General features: G+C 37.7%; 1 protein-coding gene across 4 annotated transcripts in view; it reads left to right on the top strand.

Annotated features, from left to right (window-relative positions):
* The window catches only part of CARD11 (caspase recruitment domain family member 11), a 137,229-nt gene that overhangs the window by 19,876 nt on the left and 90,889 nt on the right, over positions 1-26,464 (top strand). For 2 of the 4 annotated variants that reach the window (XM_074203926.1, XM_074203928.1), the window contains exon 2: positions 18,697-18,798. The exons of 1 other annotated variant lie outside the window; for it this stretch is intronic. The gene's annotated coding sequence lies outside the window, so the exon portion shown is untranslated. Of the gene's footprint in view, positions 1-5,399; positions 14,926-18,696; positions 18,799-26,464 lie in introns of those variants that run through there. One more of the 4 variants, XM_074203927.1, reaches the window with a different exon arrangement.

Genomic DNA, 26,464 nt, shown 5'->3' with positions numbered 1-26,464 from the left:
GTCACCCTGTGGAAAAGAGGTAGAAGTGTGGGCTTGATGAAAGAACAATAATATGTATTTGGAATGGGTTGAATGACCAGACCCAAAGAATAGCTATTAATATTTTGATTTCACCTCAACAGAAGGGATCCAGGAGAATGCACCAAAGGATCTGTGTTTGACACTGTACTATTTATCATTTTGTCAGCGACTTGGATAAAGAAATAAATGGCATACTTCTCAGATTTAAAACTGACACAAAATTTTGAGAGGTAGCTAATATGATTAGCAGTAAGAATTCAAAAAAACCTTTACAGGCCAGAATATTGACCCAAATCTAATAAGATAAAATTTTATAGGATTAAATACAAAATTCTAAGTTTAAAAGAGTGACTTTGTCAGTGCAAGATGAAGAAGGCATATTTGTCTGAAAAAGATCTAAGGTTTTTAGTGGACCACAAATTCACTATAAGTCAAAAGAGTGATTTGACAGCCAAAAAAATTGTGATTTTTGAACCACTTTGAAAAAAAAACATTCTGAACTCTATTTTTGTCATGCCACTTTTAAAATATATATTTTGGAAACCACATTTTAGGAAGGACATTGATGGGTTAGAGAGTATCTAAGATAACCTGTATTGTGAAGATTTTTTTAATTCATGACATGTAAGAATGAGTTAAAGAAAAGAAGACTCAGAGGGAACATGAAATATTGCTTTCAAGTATTAAAAGAATTGTCATCTGGGAGAGGCGTTGAAGTTGTTCTATTTGGCCCCAAAGGAAAGAACTATTGGTTGGAATATTGTATTGGATGGAATTAGCAGAGGGATAAATTTAGACTCAAATTAAGAAAAACTTCCAAACAATTAGAATTATCCAAAAAAATCTATGTACTCCATTGGAACATAGTAGGCTCTCCCTCAGTGGAGGGAAGTCTTCACAAAAAACCAGGATGACCATTTGGTGAGAATTTTTCAAAGATATTGCTTGGACTAGATAAACACTAAGATCCTTTCTACCTTGGAAATTCTATGATAGAAGAAGTAGATTTTTCAGTTTAAAAAAAAAGAAAAGAAAGGACAAAGATGGTGAGATGAAGAAGCTTTATGGTCGTCACAAGGGTCCTATAAATTCCCCTGAACAAATACTTGCTGAAGAGCTGCAGCAGTCTGATAGCCCAGAGCCTTGCCTTCATTATGATGCAGTATGAAGAACCTGGATCTGTCCCAAGTCCAAGCAGAAATACATACATTATGGCTTTCAAAAATAAAATGGTGTTTCACCTGTTGACTCGTTACATGGATACCTGTTGAATGCACTCATCAAAAAGATTTATCCATGGGCAGTCAATGAGAAAAGAAGGCTATGGAAAAACAAGTTTGGGAAAGAAGTTTCTTTGTTTTTGTTTTGTTTTTATTTTGTTTTGTTTTGCTTTTTCTCCTTTTCTCTATCCCATAGCCTATGTTGTGAAGATAGTAGGATCAAAGCTTTGCTCTGGAAGGGACCTTTTAAATTCATTTTATAATTGGGGAAACTGAGGCATAGGGCAGTGTTGTTGCCATTGCCTTATTTTTAAATGATTTGTCCAGAGTCACACAACTAGGACTTTCTGACTCTGACTTCAATACTCTATTATGTAGAAAATGCTTTATATGAAAGTTGACTGGTCAACTCCAGTCATCCTGAACTATATCTGGCCATTAGACCCAGATGGCTCCAGAGGAGAGAAAGTGAGGTTGGTGACTTTGCACAGCCCCCCTTACTTAAATCCAATTCATTTACAACTCATGGCAGCCCCTTCTTGATATCATGGTCCTTTTCGAGAATGAAGGATAAAGGACACCATGAGCTATTATCATTAGTTGTTGAGGATATACCCATGCAGACAGGAGTCATAGCTGCTAAGTGCTGAGGCTGAAAGCTTTCCAACTCAGAGATTCTGTAATTCTCTCTTCCTTTTCCAAAATTCTCTTTCCATTGTTTCAACCCAGGGTTTCTTCCAAGTCCCAGGTCAGATAATCAGGGGAGTCATATTTTATTATTCTTATTATTAGCATCATCAATATAAGAATCATTTGCATTTATGTGACATTTTAATATCTGCAAAACACTTTATATTAATCTCATTTGATCATCATAGCAACCTTGTGAGGTAGATGCTATATTAACTTTGTTTTTAGAGATGAGGAACCTGAGACAGAGGGTTTAAATGACTTGCTCGTGGTTACCCAGCTCAAAAGTAGCTAAAATAGGAATTATACCCTTATCTTCCTGACTCCAAGTCCAGTTCTCTGTATACTGTACCAACCAGCTGCCATAATCTCTATCCATGGCATGTCAAGTGTTGCCAATCCTGGGAAGTCTGCCTTTGATGACTTGCCCCAGCTGCACAAGCTTAGCGATCTCTTACCCATCTATTGGCAGCGCCTCACCCCTCCTCTCAGTCCAATTGTATCCCACTTCCAACTTGTCATTTAGCTACACAAACATGTCCATTAGAAGACCTGCCAGGTTATCAGGCACCCAGTCAATTTTTCCTGAAACTCCTCATTTAACCCCTTTTTAGAGATATCTATTAACACATTCTTCTGGGTCCTCTAGACTCAGCTGGTGAAATCTCTTTATATACCTGAGCAGTGACCTATTCTTCTGTTCTATGCCTAAAAATCAATATAGCAACAGCTTGCATCTTGCACAGGTACCCCCAAATTACCATGAATTCATTTTTAAATTCTCAGTGCAGTTTTCCTCCTTTATCAGAAGAATTTCTCAATCCAAGGCTACCTTTTACCAACTTCCAAAGGGCATACCCTCTATTATAAAAAGTGGGTACCGGTGCTTAAAAATCAGCTCACAGTGTCCGCGGAAGGCTGATATTTGCTTTCTCTCTTCTTGAATGTGGGTGAGAGAACTATGGCAGGGTGAGTTAACTGCATTGCTTCCTGGTGGGGACCCCCAGCGAAGCCACCTTACATAGTTTTTTATGTGGCATACTCCTGCTGGTCAAGAAAGCAAATTAGCTAGCTATCCCATAAAATTTCTGAAACCATCCTAGTTTGTGATAACCTTCATCAGACCTAGATTTCTAAAGGGTAGGTCATATTCCCATAATGTTGGTGTTCCTGTCAGAATTTCTTGACTTCAGTCCTATATACAGCTTCTAATATTGAACTACTGGAAGAATAGGAAAGGGTTCAGAAGGTGATGCCAAGGACACAGGAGTCATTGACTTTATGATACAGAATCATCATTGTCCATCCTTTCAGAGATTTTTTTGCACCCAAGATCTTAAGTAGTTTACAGCCTAGCCAAGTGTAGTGGCATCTCCAACACACACACACACATTATAAGGCAACACAAATATAGACTAATAGGAAATCTACCCTTGAACACCAGAGCCCCAGAGACTCAGTATGTGTTCTGCCACAAAGAATCGTCTTTCTTTCCCTCTTGTCAAAGCAATAAACTCTGCAATCATAATATAAAGGACCAGTTTAGCTACTCCTGCCCCCAAATTATAGCTCTAAGCTTTGATCTACTCCCTGAAGAAAGCCTTAGTGAAAGTGTTGCCCTTGTTAGTACTATTAGCAAGATTTGCCTGCCATCCTTCCTACCCCCCGCCATAACTCAACTGTTCTGCCTCCCCAATTGTCTTAGCTTTTGGGGAGGTAAGGAGTGGATCTCTAGGGTTTTTAACATATATTAATCTTTAAATTATATGCCAAAGCAACAAGAGAATTGTACAAATTTTTTCTGAGTCAAGACCTTGAATTATAATGGCCAGCATGTATACATATATGTATACCTATACATCTTATTCTCTCTCTCTCTCTCTCTCTCTCTCTCTCTCTCTCTCTCTCTTAAAAACATACACACATACACACAGAACACCCTGCATATATTTTAAAATGTTAAAAAAAACAGCAACAAAACATTGCCTAGCATTCTGACTTTGCAGCCAGCAAGAACTGAGCTCATCTTGGGCTAGTCACTTCACTTTCCTATTCCTCAGTTTCCTCATTCATCAAATGGTGATAATAATAGCATCTACCTGCAAAGGTTGTTGTGAGGATCAGATGAGGAAACCTGAAAAGTACATCCCAAACTGTAGAGTTCCTTACAAATCTTTGCTATTATGTATGTAGCATTTGAAAGTTCACAAACTTCTTTATTACATATTATTATGATGATGTTATTTTTATCTTATTATTATTCTTCACATTTTGCAGATGATAAAAAAGAGACTGAGAGAAGTTAAGTGATCTTCCCAGGTTCACATGGCTATTAAGTGACTGAGGCAGAATTTGAACAGAGGTCTTTCTGACCCCAGGTCCAATGCTCTGTCTTCTCTGTCACTACTTACCTACTCAGGGGGACAGTATTATAGGACCCTCCCTCCCACTGACAGAGGGAGGATTTGGATTGCTTTACGTTGGCATTAGAAGCAGGAGGATCCTTTATCACTCAGTGACCCTGCTGGGTGTTTTGGAAGTTTTTGAGGTTTGCCCTGGCTTTTGTTTTGACAGCTGCTGCTGCTCCTCCTAGTAACAGGGCAAGGGGTTGAAGCAGAGTGGAAAGCTGTGTAGAGATAAACAACAGAAGTATTTAAGCTCATTTCCCTCTGCTTGTTAGAATGGACTTTAGTCCAGGCATCTACTTTTGTTTTTGTTTTTGTTTAGAGTTACCCTCATAGTAGGCAATGGTATTTTCACTAGTAAGTGTATGCTGGCTTCATTTATCTTTGTTCTTCACTAGAGCTGTCTGATTCTCCTTATCCTTTTAATCTGGGTGTTTCTTTCTCTTACATTGAAAGAGCATACCCTGAGGTTAATATGTGAGAGACTGAGAGATGGGGAGAGCAAACTTTCTGGGTTCTGTTCCCCAGCACTGCCACTGACTCATTCCTCCACTGTGATAGATCATTTAACTTCTTAGAGCGATGCTGGAGTTTTCATTACTAATGCTTGATTACTGATGATTGTAGAGTGCTTTGCGTCCACCCTAGCTTAGAGAAGACTGTTGCCATGGAGAGCAATGAAAGCATCAGTTTTGGGAGCTCTCCAACATAGGAAGCTAAAAGGGTGGGGCCAGTGTGTGTGTGTGTGTGTGTGTGAGAGAGAGAGAGAGAGAGAGAGAGAGAGAGAGACAGAGAGACAGAGAGACAGAGAGACAGAGAGACAGAGAGACAGAGACAGAGACAGAGAGACAGACAGAGAGAGACAGAGACAGAGACAGACAGACAGACAGAGACAGAGAGACAGAAGGAAGGAAGGAAGGAAGGAAGGAAGGAAGGAAGGAAGGAAGGAAGGAAGGAAGGAAGGAAGGAAGGAAGGAAGGAAGGAAAGAAGGAAGGAAGGAAGAAAGGAAGGAGGGAAGGAGGGAGGGAGGGAGGAAGGAAGGGCAGAAGATAGAGAAACAAAGGGGGGAGAGAGAAAAAGAAAAGAAGGGAGAAAGAAAAAAGGAAAAGAGAGAGAAAAAAGCAGGAAGGAAAAGAAAAATGAAAAGAAATGCCACTCAAATATCTGCAGAATGTTGAGTGCTGCAAATGGAGAGATTTTTTTTGTGAAACCCACCCATCTGTCCTTTGCCACAGAATCAAACTGCAGTTAGTCCTAAAATTTTAAAGAAGGAAAAAGGTACAAATTTAGACTTGATAATGGGAAAAATTCCCTAACAATTAGAGTTCAGACAGAACTTGTTGAACCTATTATAGTGGGAATTCCTTTCATGTATGAATTGAACTAGATGAGTTCTGAGATCCTTTTTGGTTCTTGTTCCGGGATTCTGGGATTTTTATCACGAGCTTTGTTCCACAATCCACATCAAATGCTTCTTTTCCACTTCCAGAATTTCAGCTCCACAATCTCTGTCCCAATGAATGACCTCATCTTGGAACATTCTGGATCTCTTTACTACATTCCTGTGAATGCAGCATTGATCCACTCCCTTCCCCCCCAGAAAAGGAAGACTTCAGATCATAGATTTGAAGCTAGAAATTACATTAGAACAGAGTTCTCAAGCTTTCCAGTCAAGATGTCTTCAATATCTCTTGACCAAAAGAAATGTTTAACCATTCTATTAATTAAGTGGATAGAACCAAACAACTTTTTAAGTATTTCTGGTCTTACAACTTAGGAATTGTTAAAAAAAAAAAAACACAGAAATTGAAAAAAATTGTATTTTTTATTTCATTCTCAACTAGTTATTAATGGGGTGGGAGTGCTTGTTGTATACCACTTCTCCTTGGAATCAGACTGTACTCTGCCCCCCCTCATTGCAAAGATAGGTCAAAAATGAAAATGTTCAACAAAATGACTTGGTATAGCCAAAAATACAAGCAAATAAGACATAACCAAAGCATTCAAGAACAATAGTGAAAGGAATATATCATTATCTACACTGTAAACTACCCTGAGCTAGTAGTTTAAGTAGTCTGACAGATGCCAAGTACCTTTGTGTTTCCTTTTAAAATTTAAGATATCTCACTTTGAGTTTGTGGCTTGGTGCCTTCAAGCACAGTTTAAGAATCAAAGCTTTAGGGATCAACCATGTGTCCAACCATTATCATTTAACACATAGGATACTGAAACCCAGATGATGATGATGCTGGTTATGATGACAATGATAGCTAACATTTGTATAGTGTTTGCCATGTGCCAGACACTATGGTTAAAGCTTTCCAAATATAATCTCATTTGATCTCACCCAAACCCTGCAAGGTAGGTACTATTATCCTCATTTTGGGGTTGTTTTTCAGTTGTATCCTACTTTTTGTGACCCCATTTGGGAGTAGTTTTGTCATTTCCTTTATCAGCTCATTTTATAGATGAGGAACTGAAGTCATCAAGGTCAAGTGACTTGCCCAGAGTCACACAGCTAGGAGGAGTCTGAATTAAGATATGAACTCAGGAAGATGAGACTTCTTGACTCCAGGTCCATTTTACAGTTGAGAAGATTGAGGCAGAGATTAAATATGACCGTAGGCCACATTTAAGTTCTGATCTTCCTGACTTCAAGTCCAGCTTTCCACCCATTATATCACCTAACTGCATTGTGAATATAAAATGACTCATCCTATGGCAGGGTGAAAATTTAAACCAAAATCTTCTAATTACAAATCCTGCATTTTCTATTGTGCTTTAATTTCTGCCAGAAACATTGAACTTCAACCTCAGAGTCCAGATGGTGCAAGGGAGGGGGAGAAGGGCAAAAGACAGAGAAGAGGAAAGTAATCAACTAGAAGATTCTTAAGTAAAGCTTATTGAGATAGAAGCCTCTAATGTTGCTTATCTTAAGTAATTGAGTCTCCATACATTTAATTACTTCACAGGATGGGCTCCTGAAGAGTTCATTCAGATCTCCTTTAAAGGTTGCCAATTGATCATATAATCACAAAGTGACTTGATGCATCCAGGACATTAATAATAATCGCTTTGTTAATAGTAATGGTAATAGCTATTATCATCATTCACATTTGTGTAGCACTTTATGGCTTACTGAGCCCTTGACAGACATTATCTCATTTTGTGCTGACAATAATCCTGTGAGGGAGGGTAGGGCAATTAGAATTATCCCCATTTCACAACATAGAAACTGAAGCTCACAGAGATGGGGTATCATGCTATGGGGAAAGAGCATTGACATTGGTATCAAGTATCCAAAGTCCAAATCCTGCCTCTGACATTGATTAAATGTGTGACATTGATCGCATCACTTAATGTCTCTGGGCCTCAGTTTCTTCATTTGTAAAATGAGAAAGTGTGTAAGATTTAGAATTAGATTTTGGTTTAAATCTTCATCCTGCCAAGAGTAGGATGACTATTTTATGTTTAAGTTTTTCATTCTATTCATGCCAAATACCCTCTGAGGTCCATTCCAGGACCAGATAGATAATACTATGTATGATCTATGGTGTTATTTGCCCAAGGTCACATAGTTGAAAAGAGTTCCATGCCAGAATTTGAACTCAGATCCTATGACTATAAATCCAAGGCTCTTTACATTGGACTATGCTAAACACATCAGTTTCAAGTACAGAAAGAAAACTGGAATGGCTTTGATCAAGTCATGAATGTACTTTGTGGATCATTCTGGATTATCCTCTTCTCTAAAGCTATAATTTATCCCACTAGATCATGAGCTCTTTGAGACCAGGGACTGTCTTTTGCATCTTTTTTTTAATCTACAACAATTAGCACACAGATACTTAATAAATATTTATTGATTGATTGATTTTCTTGTTGCTGTTCTAAGTCCATGGGAAAAGAAGATAGAGTCCATCTCTCTTAGGAAAAATGTCTTTTATCAAAGTGAAACAATAAATATTCCACTTAGCCAGAATATGATGCTACAGCTTCAGTAGGGATTATTTAACTTCTAGCCCTTTGGTCCTTGATGCTGGATATTCATGAATTCAGCAGCATCATTGTCATCACCAACTCTTATTGAGCACCTAGGAGGATGTAAAACTGAGCTAATTTTTTTTAAACTGACACAGCTTTCATAGGTTCATTTTAAAGTCATAGAGTTCTCAAGCAGTTCTTGGATAATTCCCTAGTTCACTTGCATGTTAAATCAAGTTTGAATTCTTCCCTTCTGGAACATTTCTTTACATTAAAGTTGAAAGCTGATAGATAACAGGTGGGGGGATGTCCCTATCTTTGGACATGAAAGCCATTCTGTAGAAAATAAAATCTTGATGAAATGCCAATGTCTCTTTTCCATCTGTATAAATCATTGATTTAGAGCTGCAAGAGACCTTAGAAGTCATTGAATCTAGTGCTTTCATTTTACAGATGGGAAAACTGAGACAGAAGTTTAGTGATTTGTCCAGTCAGATATCTAGTAAGTGTTTGAGTTGGGATTTGAATCCAGATCTTTTCTGACTTAAATTCAGAAATCCATAGTGGCATGATGTCTTTTTTCATTCTCTTTCTATCTACTTTCTTACTACTACCCTTATTCTCACTTCTCTATCAGAAATAGAGGACAAAAAACTGAGAGTTAAACACATCCATGTACTGGGAATTAAACAGATAAAGAAGAAAAGGCAGACATTGCTCAAGTGACATTTAGGGATAATTGTATGCATGCATGTTGTCTCCTCTATTAGAATTTAAGCTCCTTGAAGGAAGGAATTATTTCGTTTTTGTCTTTGTATCCCCAACATTTGGCATAGTAACTGGCACATAGAAAGTTCTTCAAAAAGCCTTAGATTGATGATGAGGAGTGCCAGTAGAATATTCTTTTGCCTTGTTTTAAAACCCTTTGTAATCTGTTCCTGTCCTTCCTACCCAATCTATTTCCCACTGCTACTCAACTATTGTAAATAGGTTGTTTTCCCTACACAATTCATTCCCATCTTTGTGCCTTTTTCTTCCCACCCAAAACACCTTTTCTCTTTCTCTTTTTTTTGTCCAGATTCTACCCATCTTTAAAATCTTAGTTGAAATTCCCTCTTACAGGAAATCTTCTCTGATGATTTCAAACCACACTGACCTCTTACTTCTTTAAATTTCTTGTCCATTTATGGTGAAAGAATCATAATTATACAATATCATCATCAGAAGAGACTTGAAATCAAATTGGATCTCCCACCTATCCTTCACAGATCATCATCCACCCTTTGTTTTAATACCTCTAGTTATGGGAAGCCCAATATTCTTTGTTAGACAGCAGAATTAGAAAATCATTTCTCATGTTGTGCTATTGTCTATCTCTTTGTAATTTCTGTCCATTGGTTCTAGTTTCATCTTTGAAAGATATTTAGAACAAATTTGCTTCTTCTTTTATATGGTAGTCCTTAGCTATTAACTGTTTTCCCATTTCCAAGGCAAATATGCTTACTTCTCACAACCTTTCCTTATATGACAGGATCTCTGGTTTCTTCACCATTCTCACCACTGCCTGTTAATTTTTTTTCAGAGTGATTAAAATGGTTTTCATTAAGATATCTTTTTTTTAGGTTTTTGCAAGGCAAATGGGGTTAAGTGGCTTGCCCAAGGCCACACAGCTAGGTAATTATTAAGTGTCTGAGACTGGATTTGAGCCCAGATACTCCTGACTCCAAGGCCGGTGCTTTATCCACTACACCGCCTAGCTGCCCCTTCATTAAGATATCTTAACAAAATGGCACACCTTCCTCATGGTGGGAGAGAGGCGCCTGCATGTTAATTTATCAATGTCCTCCTTAAAATGTGATTCCCAAATCTGAACACAACATTCTAAATGGTATTCTTAGCTCTAGGGCAGCAAACATTTATTAAGCACCTACTATATATCAGACACCGTGTTGGAATATAGAGGGGGGGGGAAAGTCCCTACTCTTAAAGAGCTCATAATCTACTGAGGAAAAAGATGTGCAAACAAACTTTTCAGGGAAACCTGGAAAGAAAGTAGGCAGAGATGAGGAGAGAGAGCATTTCAGGCATGATGGACAGCCAGTGAAAATTCAGTCAGGAGACGGTATATTGTTCCGGAATAGTAGGGGAGGTAGTGGAGGGGAGAGTTGAGAATAAACATTTATTTAACACCTACTTGTGCCAGAAACCATACTAAACACTTTGCAAATATCTCATTTGATCTTTATAACCCTTTTCAAGGTAGGTGTTGTTATTATCCTCATTTTACAGTTCAGGAAACTGAGGCAAACAGAGGTTAAGTGACTTGCCCAGGGTCACACAGTTAATAAAGTACCTGAAGGGAGTAAAATGTAAGAAGACTGGAAAGTTAAAAAGAGTCTGAAAAAAAAAAGAAGAGTTTGGGTTATTGGGGGTTGGGGTAATCTTGAGAAATAAGACCAAGGAGTAGTGAATTTAGGGCCCAGAAGATCTAGATTCAAATTCTACTTCAGATGCTTCCTAGTTGTGTGGCTTTGGACAAATCACTTAGCCTCTCTATGTTTTCTTTTCTTCATCTATAAAATAAAGGGGTTACGAGGTGACCTCTATGGTCTCTTTGAAATTTATGATCTTGTAATTCTATGAATTCAGTGAATTTGTCATCTTTCTCAAGTTAGACATTGTACTTCAATTAATGCAAACTTAGACTGCATTTTGGGTTTTTTTTTTAATAGCTGAATCACTCAAATGACTGATTAAGCTTGTGGTCCACTAAACACCCCAAAACTTCTTTCCACACCCAAAACAGTGTCAAGTTCGGTCTCCCCCATCCTGAGCTAATGCCTTTGAAGGATAAACATTTAACCTCATTGAAGGATTTTATATTTATTATCCTTGTCAAATTTTATCTTGCTGGTTTTTAGCCTGTTGGCAATCCATTTTGAATCTTGATTTGGTTCTCACATCAGCCATCCCTTCCACCTTTATACCTTCTGCAGATTTGCTAGGTGTCCATTCTCTATTGATTTTCTTCCCCACCTTTGATAAAAATGTTGAACAGAATAGGGTCAAGGATAGAACCCTGTGACTATCCACTGGAATCCTCTCTCAAAGTAGTCCCTTGACCATTTATCAACATTGCTTAAGTGTATTTGTTCAACTATGTAAAAATCAATCTAAAATTAATATTACCCAACCCACATTCCATCATCTAATCTATAAGGATAACTACAAGGAGGCTTTGCCAGATGCTTTGCTTAAATCAAAAATCACTGAGTTGGTATGCAAATGCATAATTATATAGCGTATGTCTCTAATTTTAAGATCATATAGAGCTGGAAGGAACCTTAGAGATCATCTTGTTCAGTCCTCTCATTTTACAGAGGAGAAAACAGAGAGGTCCAATCAGATTAAATGGTCATATAGGTACAAAGTACAGAGCCCAAGATTCTAACCCAGATCCTTAAACTTAAAAACCAACAATCTTTTCATTTCTTCTATAATATTTAAACACATTTCCTTTGTATGGATGAATTCTACTTTCATTAATGCCTTTTGCAACCCCCTCTGCATTCTGAACAACAATAGTCACGGCATACCTATGTTACTCTATGTAATGGTCTTATAGCTTGTTGTTATATATATAGCTGATCATCAGTCCTCTAGTGATAAACCTCTCCAAACTTAGATTAACTTGTCTTCAGAAGATAGACTCACAGTCTGTCACTGGGTCCCTACTCAAAGTCTTTCTGCCATGCTTGTACTCCTAGCTTACCAGGATCACCTTCCCACCATAATAAATTTCCAGAATGAGTTCTTAGTAAAAAAAAATCTTGTCATATGTATTAGATTTTTCTCTCCAATTTGATTGTAAATGCCTTCAGGCTAGGGACTACATCATAGAACTGGAATAATAATAGCAAGCATATATATATATATGTATATATATATCATATTAAGATTCATAATATACATTACATGCATTATCTCAGTTGACCCTCACAACAACCCTAGGAGGTGGGTGCCATTTCTAGATCCATTTTACAGATAAGATACAGATAGAAAAGTTAGGTGATTATCCCAGGATCACAAAGCTAGTAAGTATTGAAGTCAGGATTTGAACTCAGGTCTTTCTGACTCCTAGGTAGCATAATAGAATAGAGTCAGAAAGATTATTCTTCCTGAGTTCAAATCTGGCCTCAGATATTACTAGCGATGTGGCCCTCAGCAAGTCACTCAACACTATTTGACTCAAACTCCATGGTGGTTTGTGAGCTTGCAAAGAGCCATAAATCCTCAGAACTGGTTTTCATAAAATCAGGTCCCATTTCTTTAATTCTCAGAGGTGCAGCTGTTGACTATCCTTGAAACTCTCTAGGACACATCTCTCTAGCACAGCAGCTGATCACACTCTGCTATTTTTATGGCTTTGTATCCTGTTCTTTTTTTTCTCTTGACCCTCTCTTGTCATTTTCTTCCCCTCCTGTCTAGAGCCCAGAAATTGTAAGTCTGCCTAAGAGTGGGTCTTGTTGGCCCCCTGTGGCCTTCATACCATTAACACTCATTCACTTGGGATTCAATAAATGTTCCAGACCAGTAGGGACTTGACACACTATTTCCATAGTAACCTGCTGGAATAAGCCAGTAATGGATTGAAGACTGAAGCTTTACATATTGCATGCTTTGGAAGTAATCCCTTTTTCTTGTGGAATAGATCCAAATGAGAAAGAAGTTAATTGGGGGGTGGAAAAGAGGGAAAGGCAGGGCCTTTCCAGGTTGCCCTTAGGCAGTTGAATCAGTCCTCTTATCTCTAGTCCTCCTCAGGTCTTGCTTACCCTCTCACCTTGGTACTCCCACATCTTGGAGAAGCTTAGGGGCAGGACCAGGTCCGTTCTTATAATACAGAGCTATTATGAACAAGCCAGCCAGCCATAATTAATCAGACTGGAGCACAGCAAACTGTGGCAGGTAGAATATGAAGTTGCATAACCTAATAATGAATTCATGACTACAGGGTTATTATGTAGCTGTTATTTTTTTTTATTATGAGAGTTTGTACCAGATAAGACGACGATGATGATGATGATGATGATGGCAGTGGTGCTTTGCATTTTTAAAGTCTTTTCTACTTTTCAAGGAATTTGGTGAATCCTCTCAACAACCTTACCAAGTAGGAAGATGAGGCATCATAAGCCCCACATTATGGACAAGGAAACAGAGGTATATATAGCCAGAGTTGAAGAATTATAACTGTCCAGTTTGAGAGAGAGAGAGAGAGAGAAAGAGAGAGATAAAAATCAATGTAGAAAATCCATTATGGGTCATGCACAACAAGGTCAAGTTTGTCCCAAACTTTCCTATTAGAACCCCCACTGGATCTGTCTGCCTCCTTAGCAGAGTTACTAGAGCTGAGAAAACAAGGGCCTAACAAATCAAGGCTGAAGTTGTCCCAGTAGAGCTGTAGATTTCCCAATATATCTACCTTCCTGGAGTGAAATGAAGGCACAGTTTTTATTTTTGGAAAAGTAGTAGGAGAGCATGGGACTAGGAAATCTATAAAATGAAGGAGTTGTATTACATGATCTCTACAGTTTCTTCAGGTCCAGATTCTGAGATTGTGAGTGAAATAAGGTTTGTAGACTTAATAAAGGCATGATAACTGTCTTCAAATATTTGATGAGATGTCCTTTGGAAGGAAGTTTTAGATTCATTCCATGTGACTCCATAAGGCAGAACTAATGGGGATGGGTTGGGAGTTTCAGGGAAGTAGAATCCAGTACCTCTTTCATTATGCATTCATGATGCTAAAAATTCTTTGAGAATTAGAGCTGCCCAAAAAAATAGAATAGGTCATTTTATGAAATAGTGAGTTTCACTGGCAGACATGAAGGAGTTAAACTAGTTCCCCACCACACCACCACAAACTCCAGCCCTTCATCTGAAGGGGATCCATTCAAAGAAGTGAATATGGGATGTTCAAGATGGCGGATGATCAGGAAAGAAAGATTTAGGATCCCTTTGGAGAGGAGATGGTCAGTGAAGAAACAAGTTTATTCAATTCACACAATTAATTTGCGTATATGTCCTTTTGTTTGAGAAACAACAGGAAGAAGCTAACGTGCTGAAAGTGAGAACTAAATCAACCCCCAAAACCCCAAGGAAATACACAGTTGGGGCTGGCACGCCATCCTTTACTCATTCCATTGTACACAAGAAGCACTGGCTTGTCAGGATAGTGATTAAAGCGAACCACATTTTTGCAGGGCAGTAACCAGGCAATACAGGACAAGTTAAGAATGGAGTGTCAGCCTTAACTGTGAGTTTTCTGGTTTTATTGGTTTGTGTCACAACCTTACCGTTGCTTAAATGTAGTTTGGTGGGTGCCTTCTATTATAGTTCCCCCTTACTTTCCCCATGGCTGCTAATATTTTGTGTTGCAGTTTTCCATTCTTTTATGTCACCCGTTATCCATTACTGTCACCCCAGCTGCCAGGATGTCCTTGGAGAGGAGTCTTAATGGAGCTGTCCCGGTTAAAGGAATTCAATGTGATTGAGCTGCGGCAAAGAATCAAAATCCAAATATCGGAGGGGGATGAATAATAACTAGGTATTAAAGCATATTGGTTATTTATTACTGGCAGAAGGCAGGGAAACATTAGCATGTTAAAGGCTGCAAATTAATCACTCCTAGTAAGAGGGAACCCAAAAAGTCACCTCTATCTTTGTTAACTCCATTTTTGTTATTCCTTCTGTGTTATCACTCCCTTTCTTGTCCCCTTCTATGACAAATTCACATCTGCAACTGGCAAGCAGAAAATCTGAATTGGCAGGCAAAAAAAATATATATAGATAGATAGATAGATATGGACATATAAATAGATATAAATATAGATCTAGATATCTTGATATAATTATATCTACATATTCCAGAATTTGTTAGGTTTGTTTTTTTAGAGGGGGGGGGTTCTGATACAGGATCTTAGGGGTAGTGTGGTCTTCTGGGAAATTTTTGTAGTACATAAGAAAAGTAAGTGCTATTATTAATACCAGAGAAAAGATTAATAGGTGTTCAAAGGAATACTTTCTCAGTTTCTTTCTGGGATGGCTATAGAACTCTATTTAATAGTATAATAGAATGATTAATGAACAACTAAGTGGTACAGTGGATGGAGTGCTGGACCTGGAGTCAGGAAAACTCATCTTCCTGAGTTCAAGTCAAATTTCAGATACTTACTAGTCTGTTTGCCTCAATTTCCTATCTGTAAAAGGAACTGGAGAAGGAAGGGCAAATCACTCCAGTATCTTTGCCAAGAAAACACCAAATGGCGTCATGATGAGTCACACATGGCTGAAATGACTGAGCAACAATAAAAAAGACTCATAGATTTGGAAAGAACCTGGGTTTAGATTCCAGCTGTTCCTCCTGCTATCTGTATGATCTTGAACCAAGTTATAATATTTTTCTAGGTCTCAGTTTCTTCATCTGTAAAATGAGGAGATTGGACTAGATGACCTCTGGAATCCCTTTCAGTTCTAGATCTATAATTCCTATGATTAGTTTGATTCAAAAACAATCTAATTGCTTTATTATCAGATATAAAATTAGAGACCAGTCCAGTATCTAGATCACATGGGAACTGAAATAAAAACCTATGGGATACTAGGGGGAAAAATTTTGTGCCCTTAGAACTAAGGGGTCCTAGATTTGCCTCCCTTTCTTGATCATTTGCTTTATTCAACATAAAATTGCTTTTTTCCAATCACCCATTTGTTCCCTATCTAGAAGCCTCAAACCATCAAGCATATACTGTTTTTCAAAAGTCATCTTTTCTCGTCCACAAATCTCTGCCACTGCAGAATTTCATCTTCTTAAGGGAGTAATGTCTGTATACTACTATCAACCCATGTTACATTATTTGTATACTGAAGTGGAAATAGGTGTGTTACAATATAATTGCTCTGATATAATGTGGGAACCAACTAATTAGAGCTATGGTCAGCTATCTATGTATATATGTTATATATAGTGTAGTCAGGAAGACCTGAACTCAAATCCAGCCTTAGGTACTTACTAAGACTATGTGTCCCTGGACAAGTCATCTTAACCTCCATTTGCCTGAGTTTCCTCACTTCTAAAGTGGAGCTGATAGGTTGTTATGAGGATCAAATGAGATAATATTTGATAAAACACTTTGCAAACCTTAAGGTGCTATATAAATGCCAGCAATCATCATCATCATCACATCATCATCATCATCATCATTATATGTATTTATATATATATATGTTTATATATATTTACATATAAATATATATATATATAATTTACACACACACATATACATACACATACACTATGCCTATACTATAGGACATCATGTTTTGACTTCAGTTGTTAGAACCAAGAACTTAGGCTTCCATAAATAAACTTGTGCTTACTGCAAAAACAAAATTAATAAACATGTCTAATGTATGTATATGTGTGTATGCACAAATAAATGTCATGTTTCCAAAATAGTCATACATTATACCAACCATGCCATTTTAAAAAAATTTATTGGCAATTCCCCTTTTGGAACTGACTTTGTCCTTTCAGTTGGGATTGTTTTTTGTTTTGTTTTGTTTACTTAAAAAAATTAACCAAAAGTCATTTGTGTGACCTTGGACAAGTCACTTTACCCCACTGCCCCACAAAAAAAAAAGATGAATAAGCTGCATCATACCAGGTAGGGTCATAGAAAAAGTAAGGTCATTAGAAATAATTTCTTATGAGTTTTATAAAATGAATCTGAAAGCAATTCAAAAGGAAAAAACAGGGTTCAAAAATATTTTAATGGTATGAATAATTGTTGGAATAAGTAGATGCCCAAGGTGACTACTTTGAAGGAATGAAAATTCATTTTACTTGTTACTTGTTATTTATTTACTTGTTACTCATATTTGTTCAAAAAAACTAGCATTACTTACATAAAACAACAAACATGTTTTGAGAGACTATGCTACTAAGATGCAAAATTTAACTAAAACATTATCTCTACTCTCAAGGAATTTACAATCCCATAGAAGGATAAGACACCAAAACCTGTAGCTATGATACACAATTTTGCATAAGAAATACACTTGAGACTTTCAAAGAAAAGTGTCTTGTGATGTCTTTGGGGGAAATTTATTGCCAATGTTTGGATGGAGAAAGTGCATGGAAGCAAAAATTATTTCCTGAGGAAAGTGCATAAGATGCAGCAAGTTAGAGTGCTCTCTTCACAAGTAAAATAATGCTCAAGAGGCCTCTGCATTACATTTCCTTGGAGATCTGTTTATTCTGTAATAAATATATTTATCATAACTTACATGTATGGTATCCTTTTAAAGACATGGTAGACCACTTCTAAAGGAAGGGATCTATTAAAGCAAAGAGCTGGGGTGGCTAGGTGGCGCAGTGGATAGGGTGCCAGCCCTGGAGTCAGGAGCACCTGAGTTCAAATCTGGCCTCAGACACTTAATAATTACCTAGCTCTGTGGCCTTGGGCAAGCCACTTTAACCCCATTGCCTAGCAAAAAACAAACAAACAAAAAAAAAAGCAAAGAACTTCTATGATTCATCAAACATTGGTTTTATAAAAAGTACCTGCTCCCTTTAGTGAAATGGCACAATAGAGCACCAGGCCTAGAGTCAGGAAGACTCATCTCCCTGAGTTCAAATTTGATCTCAGACACTTCCTAACTATATGGGCAAGTCACTCAACTCTGTTTGCTTCAGTTTTATCATCTGTAAAATGAACTGGAAAAGAAAATAACAAATCATTCCAATATTTTTGCTAAGAAAACCCAATTGGGGTAAGGATGAGTCAGACACAACTGAAACAATTAAAAACAACAAAATAAATAGGGCTGGCATTAAGTCTAAATAAATAGGTAGTCACTTACATGGTGGTTCCAGGAATACCAATAGCATCCAACCCCATACTTGCTCCTCCATATATGTCCCTTTAATTACACTGAAATAGATTTGTTTCTTAAAGTTTTTTCAGTAGCACAGTTAAAAATTCCTGAAGATATATGTAGCAAAGTAACTTTTGTAAGCTATAGGTTCTTTTGTGTCTTGTATTATAAGGATGTCAGCCAAAGGAAGAATTGTGAAGTTTGGGGGCAGGGGTAAGGGCTGGTTGTGGGTGGGGGGTGGAAGGTGTCCATTGCTTCAATGTCTAGCTCCTCTTGTCTTCCAAACTTTGGTTGCCCTATAGGCTGCACACGCAAACTCCTTAAGTTTTAGAAATGCCTTAGAAATGGCCCAGGCTGCTGGCTGCTTTGCCCTTATGTTTTTCTTCTTTTTCTCTTCCATCTCCCATATCTCTGATTGTCCTCTATCTCATCCCCTCAGGGTCAAGGCTCTCTAGGCCCCAAAGGTGACAGTCTGATAAATTAATCCATCCTAATGGGAGAAGGATAGAAGTGATCCCCAGGGACCTCCATCTCTTCCCAGGTAATCTGTGTATTTCAACAATGACCTTCTATAGGCAATTGCTTCTGCCCTTGTGATTTAACAAAAAGAGTAACTGATTACAATCACACTGCACAAAAGTGAAATGAATTGCCTCAAAAGGGAGTAGATTCTCCACTACTGGAGAACTTCAGATAGAAGACATGGAATGCCCACTTGTCAGGGATATTTGTGTTAGTACATATCAAACTAAATGATCAATCAGGTTTCTTTCAACCTTTAAGATTCTATGGTGTTTGGAAATTTCAATCAAAGTAGGGTGGTACCTTCATTTGCTCCTGGGGGGTGGTTTTTATGGGCAAATGTGGTGCCTCTCAAGCCTCTCTCCAAACAAGAATTTAGATGTCCTCTCCCTTAACTCCCAACAATCTATGAAAATTTAAATTTACAAAACAGAAACCTTATGGATTGTATTAATTATATATTCACATATATGTAATTATTATAATTATACATTTCAGATTTATATATTTGAATATAATGATATAAATTTTATAGCTTTAATTTATAATTATACAAGAAAATCCTTCATTTTATAAAAGGTTTTAATTCAGGGTTGCTTTAAATAGAAAATCTCTTTATTGTTCTTGTGTTTGGCAGTTCATTATTTGACAAAATGGAGGGTGATGAAAATCTAAAATGATTATAACTATTTCCATCTGAAAATAAATGCAAATGAATAGAAATGAAGCTAAAGCATCACTGTCACAAGAATGATTGGAAAAAATACTAATATGATTTAAGCCCTAGCACTGTGCCAATCACTGTGCTAAGGGCTAGAGATAAAATAGAAAAGCATGACAGTACCTGCTCTTAGCTCACATTTTCACTGAGGAAGGCAGTACCTATAGGAGAGTTCAGCCACAGGGTGGATGGAAAGTCCTGGTGGCCCTTAGGGTACTGCATGGGGCAAATGGCAATGCCTAGGAGCCTGGAGGGCACACTGTAATATAAACTAATGGGTCAGAAGATTATTTGAATTACAAAAAACTCTGTATACATGTACCTTTAAAGGAACACTTTTATTGCATAAAATGAAATCCACCTCATCTTCAGGCTGAACAAATGGGCCCTAAAGAGAGTTTCAGCTCCTTTCTGACCAGCAAGGTAAGTGATGAAACTTGGAGAAAGTCGTCCATCGCTCCAAGAACACAAAGAACAAAAGTGCATACTTGTACTAAAGAGCTTGAGCTGAGAAGCCAACAGAATTACAATATGCTTTAGTTTAAAAAAAAACACACCCTCAAATACCCTATTACCTTCAACCATAAATGTCTTTTCAAGAATGTAATCCTGTGTGCTTTGACTGCAAACTGAGTTTAAAGGATTGTGCTGCAGAATCAATCAGCATGAATCTCAGCTCTTCCTCCCAGTCATTTGCAGGCTAATATTTTTTATACCTGTTCCTCCAGAAACATAGACTCACATGCATGTACACACAGACATGGTTTGATGGACAAAGGATGTATAAGTGGATATGTACAGAAGTCTAAACCTGACTGCACATGTATGGATTTTAAAAACTACAAATGCAAAGACACCATATGTGTTCACACACATAGCAACCCTAGTGCTAAAATCTGAACTGTGATTAATGTCAGAATCATCTGGCTAATCTCAACAGGGGCGACAGCTAGAATTGGATAACTTCCAACATGTTTGGAAAATCCACTGCTCTGTATGCAGCCAGTTGGTTTGAACATTAGCCCTTTAGATAATAATATGATCTGGATATGGAGAACAGATTCTTACCCAATAGGATTTCATATCTTAGTACTTTATCCTAGAGTCTGACCATAATAAATATTCTTGGAGGATTAGTATATTTTTTAAGTGCTGGAGAATGATACCTTGGGCTCTTATATACTGTACTGGTTTTCCTTTCATTGAGCTTTGAAGGGTCCCCCACACAAACACTTTATTTCCCCTTCATCTCCTTTTTATCACTTTATAAGATTGTCAAACTTTTCTTCTTACAAGATGAAGGTTGAGTCTTGGGAATGACAAAACATCTGGGCTCCAACCCTGGGGACTAAATGTATTACTTCCATGGTATGTTAGAGCTTCCTACTGATCTAGAGAAGCTGGCATCAAAGTTAGAATCTGAATTTGAATTCCTAGCATGCACTGATTTGCTCTACCTTTTATTTATAGGCCAGAAGGGCCAACAAGTTTTCCAAGATAGGAGGGATGGCAAGAGTTAAACTCTTTCCTGTAGGCTGGTTGCTTTGTTTTTATGTTTGAAGTTCTGTTCTGTTACTCTGCCGGCATCTTGAGCCTCATCTTCCACAGTGACTTCATTAGCAGTGAGCTGCTAATTAAATTTCATATTTATGATCAGAAAATAAAATCATTGGACCTTTTTTAAATAGATTTTTATGAGTTTTGGCTCAGGCAGCTGAGTCAGCAGTCTAGGACCCGCAAAGTTTAAACCTCCTGTTTCAAGAGGAAGATAAATAGAACAAATAATGACATGGGGAACGTTTAATTTTAAGTCCTAGAAAGCTTCTGTAGCTGTATTAATTTCTGGGCATCAGCAGAACAATCTTGTGTCCATTTGAGAAAAGAGCAGCTCAAGGGAAGTCATCTCCCTCCCTCTTTATTGATTTGTAAGAGCTTTGGAGATGGGAACACTGATTTGGGTCCCTACCAACTGAGCTCAGTAGAGGGTCCCATAGCTTCCTGTGGATTTGATTGATGCTTCCAAGAAAGTTTTCCTTATGCAAGTCCTAGTTGTCATTCTCATTCTCATTCTCTCTCTCTCTGTCTCTCTCTCTGTCTCTCTCTCTCTCTCTCTCTCTCTCTCTCTCTCTGTCTCTCTGTCTCTGTCTCTCTCTTTCTCTGTATATATATATATGTGTGTGTGTGTGTGTGTGTGTGTGTGTGTGTGTGTGTGTGTGTGTGTGTGTGTTTGTGTGTATGTATGTATATATAAATGTATATGTGTACATATATATATATAGATATATAGTCCTAAACAAGTCATTCATTACCTACAGATGCAAACTAATCCTTTAGTATGGGGTTTGCATGCCAGAAACTCTCCAATGCCACTTCCTTTTCATGTTAGTTTTTGCTGAAACCTGGGTTGGGGGGTGGTCGTTTCTGAATTTCCTTTTAAACCAGGAACTCAAGTAACCACCTCCTTTTTTTGGTAACCAGAGAAGAAAATTTTGTTTCCTCCATCTCCAAGTTTGAAGTTTTTCATGATTCCCTCAGTAAACCCAATATGAATATCCCAACTCTAAACCAAGGAGAGATTTAGCCTTCATAATATCATAATATCTCTCATATACTCCCCCTTCCTTCCTGTGATATTGCCACCACTCTAGTGCAGACCTTCATCACCTCAAGCCTGGACTATTGCAATAGTCCCCTAGTTGGTCTCTCTACCACAAATCTCTCCCCATTCTAGTCTATTCTCTACTGGCTTTAAGTAATCTTCTTAAAGTACAAGTACAAGTCTGACCTCTCTATTCAGTAAATTCCACTAGCTGCCTATTACCTCCAGGATCAAATATAAAATCCTCCATTTGGCTTTTAAAGCCCTCTATAATTTAACCTCCTCCTCCTACATTTCTAATCTTCTAAAACCTTATTCCCCTCCATGTGTTCTGCAGTCCAATGACACCAGCCTCCCTGCTGTTTCATGAATAGGACACCATCTTCTAACTATTCATTTTTCTTTGGCTGTCCCCATATGTCTGGAATTCTCTCCCTCCTCATCTCTTCCACCTGACTTGAAGTCTTCAAATCTTCACTAAAATCTCACTTTCTGCAAAATAATTCTTCCCTGAAATGCTAGTGACATCTCTGAGATTCTCTCAAAGTATATATCTTATTTGTACATAATTGTTTGCATGTTGCCTCCCCTTTTAGAGGCTGAGCTCACTGAAGACTTTTTTTTAATCCTTTCTTTGTATCTCCAACAATTAGCACAGTATTTGGGATATCACAGACACTCAAGAAAGCATGTTGACTTGAATTTAGTCTTGGTCCTGTCAATCGACCAGTCAACAAACATTTATTAAAACTTACCTTGTGGGGTGGCTAGGCGGCGCAGTGGATAAAGCACTGGCCCTGGAGTCAGGAATTACCTGGATTCAAATCCGGTCTCAGACACTTAATACACTTAATAATTACCTAGCTGTGTGGCCTTGGGCAAGCCACTTAACCCCATTTGCCTTGCAAAAACCTAAAAAAAATAAAATAAAATGAAATAAAATAAAATAAAACTTACCTTGCCGTAGGTATTATGCCAAATGCTAGAGATACAAAGAAAGGCAATAAAAATATTCAACATTTATATAACACTTTATGGTTTGCAAAGCACTTTTCAAATATTATCTTAGTTCACATTCTGGAGGTAGATAAGGTTTTTATTACTGATTTAAGAGATAAAGAAACTAAAATTAATTGACTTCCTCAAGGTCATATAACTAGTAAGTATTTTTGGCAGATTAAAACTAAAGTCTTCTTGTTTAGGACCCAATGCTCTATCCACTGTTACAACCTAGCTGTCCAAGTGTAGCCTTCTTCAAAGTATAATCTTGGAATTTTGTAACTGGAAGAATGTTTGAGGAAGTCATTCTTGGTCTACTTTTTTCTCTTTAGAGAGGTCCAGTTAAAGGAAATAAGGATTATTAGAGCCAAGAAAGGGTAGTTAGGTGGCACAAAGGATAGAGCACTGGACTTGGAAACAGGAAGACTCATCTTCATGAGTTCAAATCCAGCCTCAGACACTTTCAGTTGTATGATCCTGTCAAGTCACTTAACTCTATTTGCCTCAGTTTCCTAATCTGTAAAATGTGTAGAGAAGAAAATGGTAAACCACTTTAATAGTTTTGCCATGAAAACCCCAAATGTGATCCTGAAGAGTCAAACGTGAACAAGAACAATAGCCTCAAGAAGAGAAAACTGACAGAGGTATCTGAAAAGCTGTCAGAAATTAGAAGAGAAATTCAACCTGTCCCCTAGGAGACAGAACTTGTAGCTTCCTTCCATTGCTCCTGGAGTTAAATTTAGGTTTGAAGTTATGAGAAAACTATCTAATGGTAAGAGAGTAAGTAAAATGAGCTGCTTTGGAAGAAGTGAAGGTGTGACCTCATTGAAGGTCTTCAAGTCAAACTATATGGTCACTTGTTGACAATTCTATATGAAGAATTTTTGTTTAGGTGTGGGTGGACTAGAATGCTCTAAAGGTCCTTTCCAGTTTTGAAATTTCATGAGTCTGTGCTTCTGTATTGTGTTCTTAGAGACTCACAGAAATGGAGATCACCCTAAATCGTCTATATCATTCTCTGTGTCTATACATTCTCTGTATCAGCAATGCCCTTTCTCAAATCTGACCCTGAAAAGTTGAGTTCCCCCTAAAGGGAAAGATAAACTACATGTTCTATTGGGGAAAAAATTAAGAACCAGCAGCCTTGAGTTCTAGTCCCAATTCAGTGACATTGGACAACTCCAATTCCCAGTGCCTCAGTTTCCTTTTCAATAACATAAAGGTATTTGTTTAGATCAAGGAAAACTATATTTTGTATTGTGAACTCCTGGAAATCTGGTGAAACCTAGAGATCTCTTCTTAGAATAATGTTTTTGACTGCATAAAACAAAAGATCTCAGATTGTGAAGGAAACCAATTATACGGAAATACAGTTATTGAATATATATTTTGAAAAAACAAGTTCAGTGACCCCAATTTAAGACATTCTATTCTAAAAGATGGCTAAGATTCCTTCCAGCCTTAACAGATTCTCAGTGATGCCTGAGGAAGAGTGACTTCTAAGATGGAATTTATCTTCCATAGAATCCCAATTCCCCAGATGATTCTGTTATTAAACAATAATTGTATAACTATTCAAAAAAGTGTAGTACATTGGACCAAGCACTCCCACTGTGAAGTCTGCTGATTAAGCAGATATAAAGGGAGAGCTTTTTACAGCATCAAGAAAGACCAGATACTTTTCAAAGAAGTACTATTCAAGGCTAGTACGTGCTTCTACCTGCTTAGGTTGGTGAGTGGCTGACAACCTATTAAATCAAGGCCTCCTGGCAGCCCATTCTCCTCCACATGCCCTTCCTCTACCAATCAATGGAGCAAGGAAGCCAGCATAATGAAACAGCTACCATGGGTCAGACATTATACTAACTGCAGAAGATAGAAAAGATGAAAAAAATCCAACCCATCACTTCCCTCTAGGAGCTTACATTCTGCTGGGAGGAAATAACATAGACATGTGTACACTTTTAAGTTATGGAAAACAGTTATAGATGTAGAACTGAAAGGGACCCCAAAAGCCATTTCATATTATAGATAAAGAAACTGAAGCCTGGAGTGGTTAAATGACAGCTTAAAATATAGGTGGAGTCAGAAGTTAGATTTAAACCTAGTTCCTCTCACTCCCAAGTCAATGCTCTTTTCATATATACATACACATACACACACTTTCCTCGTATCCTCAGCCCTTAGCACACAGTACTGGTTTGCAGACAATACTGGTTGACCACCAAACTTACACATACAAAATAATGACAGGGTAATTGGGAGACTGGTTGATAGTTTGCCAAATTGTCCAGGCACTAACAAAACCATGGCTTCTAAACATTGGTACAAAGATCAAAATGCTATTTCTTATATATGGAGTGGCAAAACACTGTTATCCCAGGAAGGGAAGAACCATCACCCTGTTCCCCTCCCCATCACATATCCTTCATTACACAATACCCCGTTCCCCACAGATAACATTGAAGTTCTCTAAAACACCGAACTTTATCAACAAATGAATAGTTCATCTTCATTCATGCACTATCACCCACCTCCTCAGCTAAAAACTGTCTATAGTTCCAGTCAGAAAAAAAAAGTGGGGTAGGAGGGAGTACACTCATTTACCCCCACCCCGTTCTCTTCTATTTATAGAAGCAGTCTCTGTGAAAGGGGAAGGGCAAACTGTGGCTTCCAGGGGAGGCCTTATGGTTCCACAGCCTTAGCATCTTCTAGGCCAGTGTAGCAAGTGAAAGGAGATGGGAGCTCAAGAAAAGAATCATGTCACATAGATTCAGTCTCAAGTATAGGTATTTTTAAATTATGGAAGTAAGATTTTCAACCAGCAATTTTTTTTTGCCCTTTAGCATGTTTCTTTTATTAGATTAGCCTGTGTCAGCTGCTCTGAGTGAATTTTTTTTGAGTCTAAAGTGGGTTTGAGGTCTACCAAGTATCCCCCCCCTATATTCCTGCTGTACACACTGCTTGTGCTTAGCTTCTTATACCTTAAATAGTTGTACTATTATGAGTTATTATTTTTATATGTTATTCTATTTTCATCCCAGAGCCAGAATGGCAGAGTCAATTCAGAGGCCGGGGCATGGAGTCAGAAATACCTGGGTTCAAATTCTGCCTTTTATACTTAACTTTGTTATTCTGAGAAAGTCTCTGTTGTCATATATTTGTCACATATATTTGTACATAGCACAGTGCTTGGAAAATGCAACCATTAATGGTTATTTCCTGGATGAGATTTTAAACAGTTCAACCTTATTTTAAGGAGAATGTAGGCTTCTTAAGGGTAAGAAATATATATGTATGCATATATATATTAAATATATATATGTTTATATTTTTCTTTTTGGTTCAGACCTTTGATTTGAGCAA

The sequence above is a fragment of the Macrotis lagotis genome, chromosome X (assembly GCF_037893015.1).
Source record: "Macrotis lagotis isolate mMagLag1 chromosome X, bilby.v1.9.chrom.fasta, whole genome shotgun sequence".
In the NCBI taxonomy this organism is placed as follows: Eukaryota; Metazoa; Chordata; class Mammalia; order Peramelemorphia; family Peramelidae; genus Macrotis; species Macrotis lagotis.
Note: the sequence above shows the minus strand (reverse complement) of the source record. Positions and strands in the feature narration are given on the sequence as shown.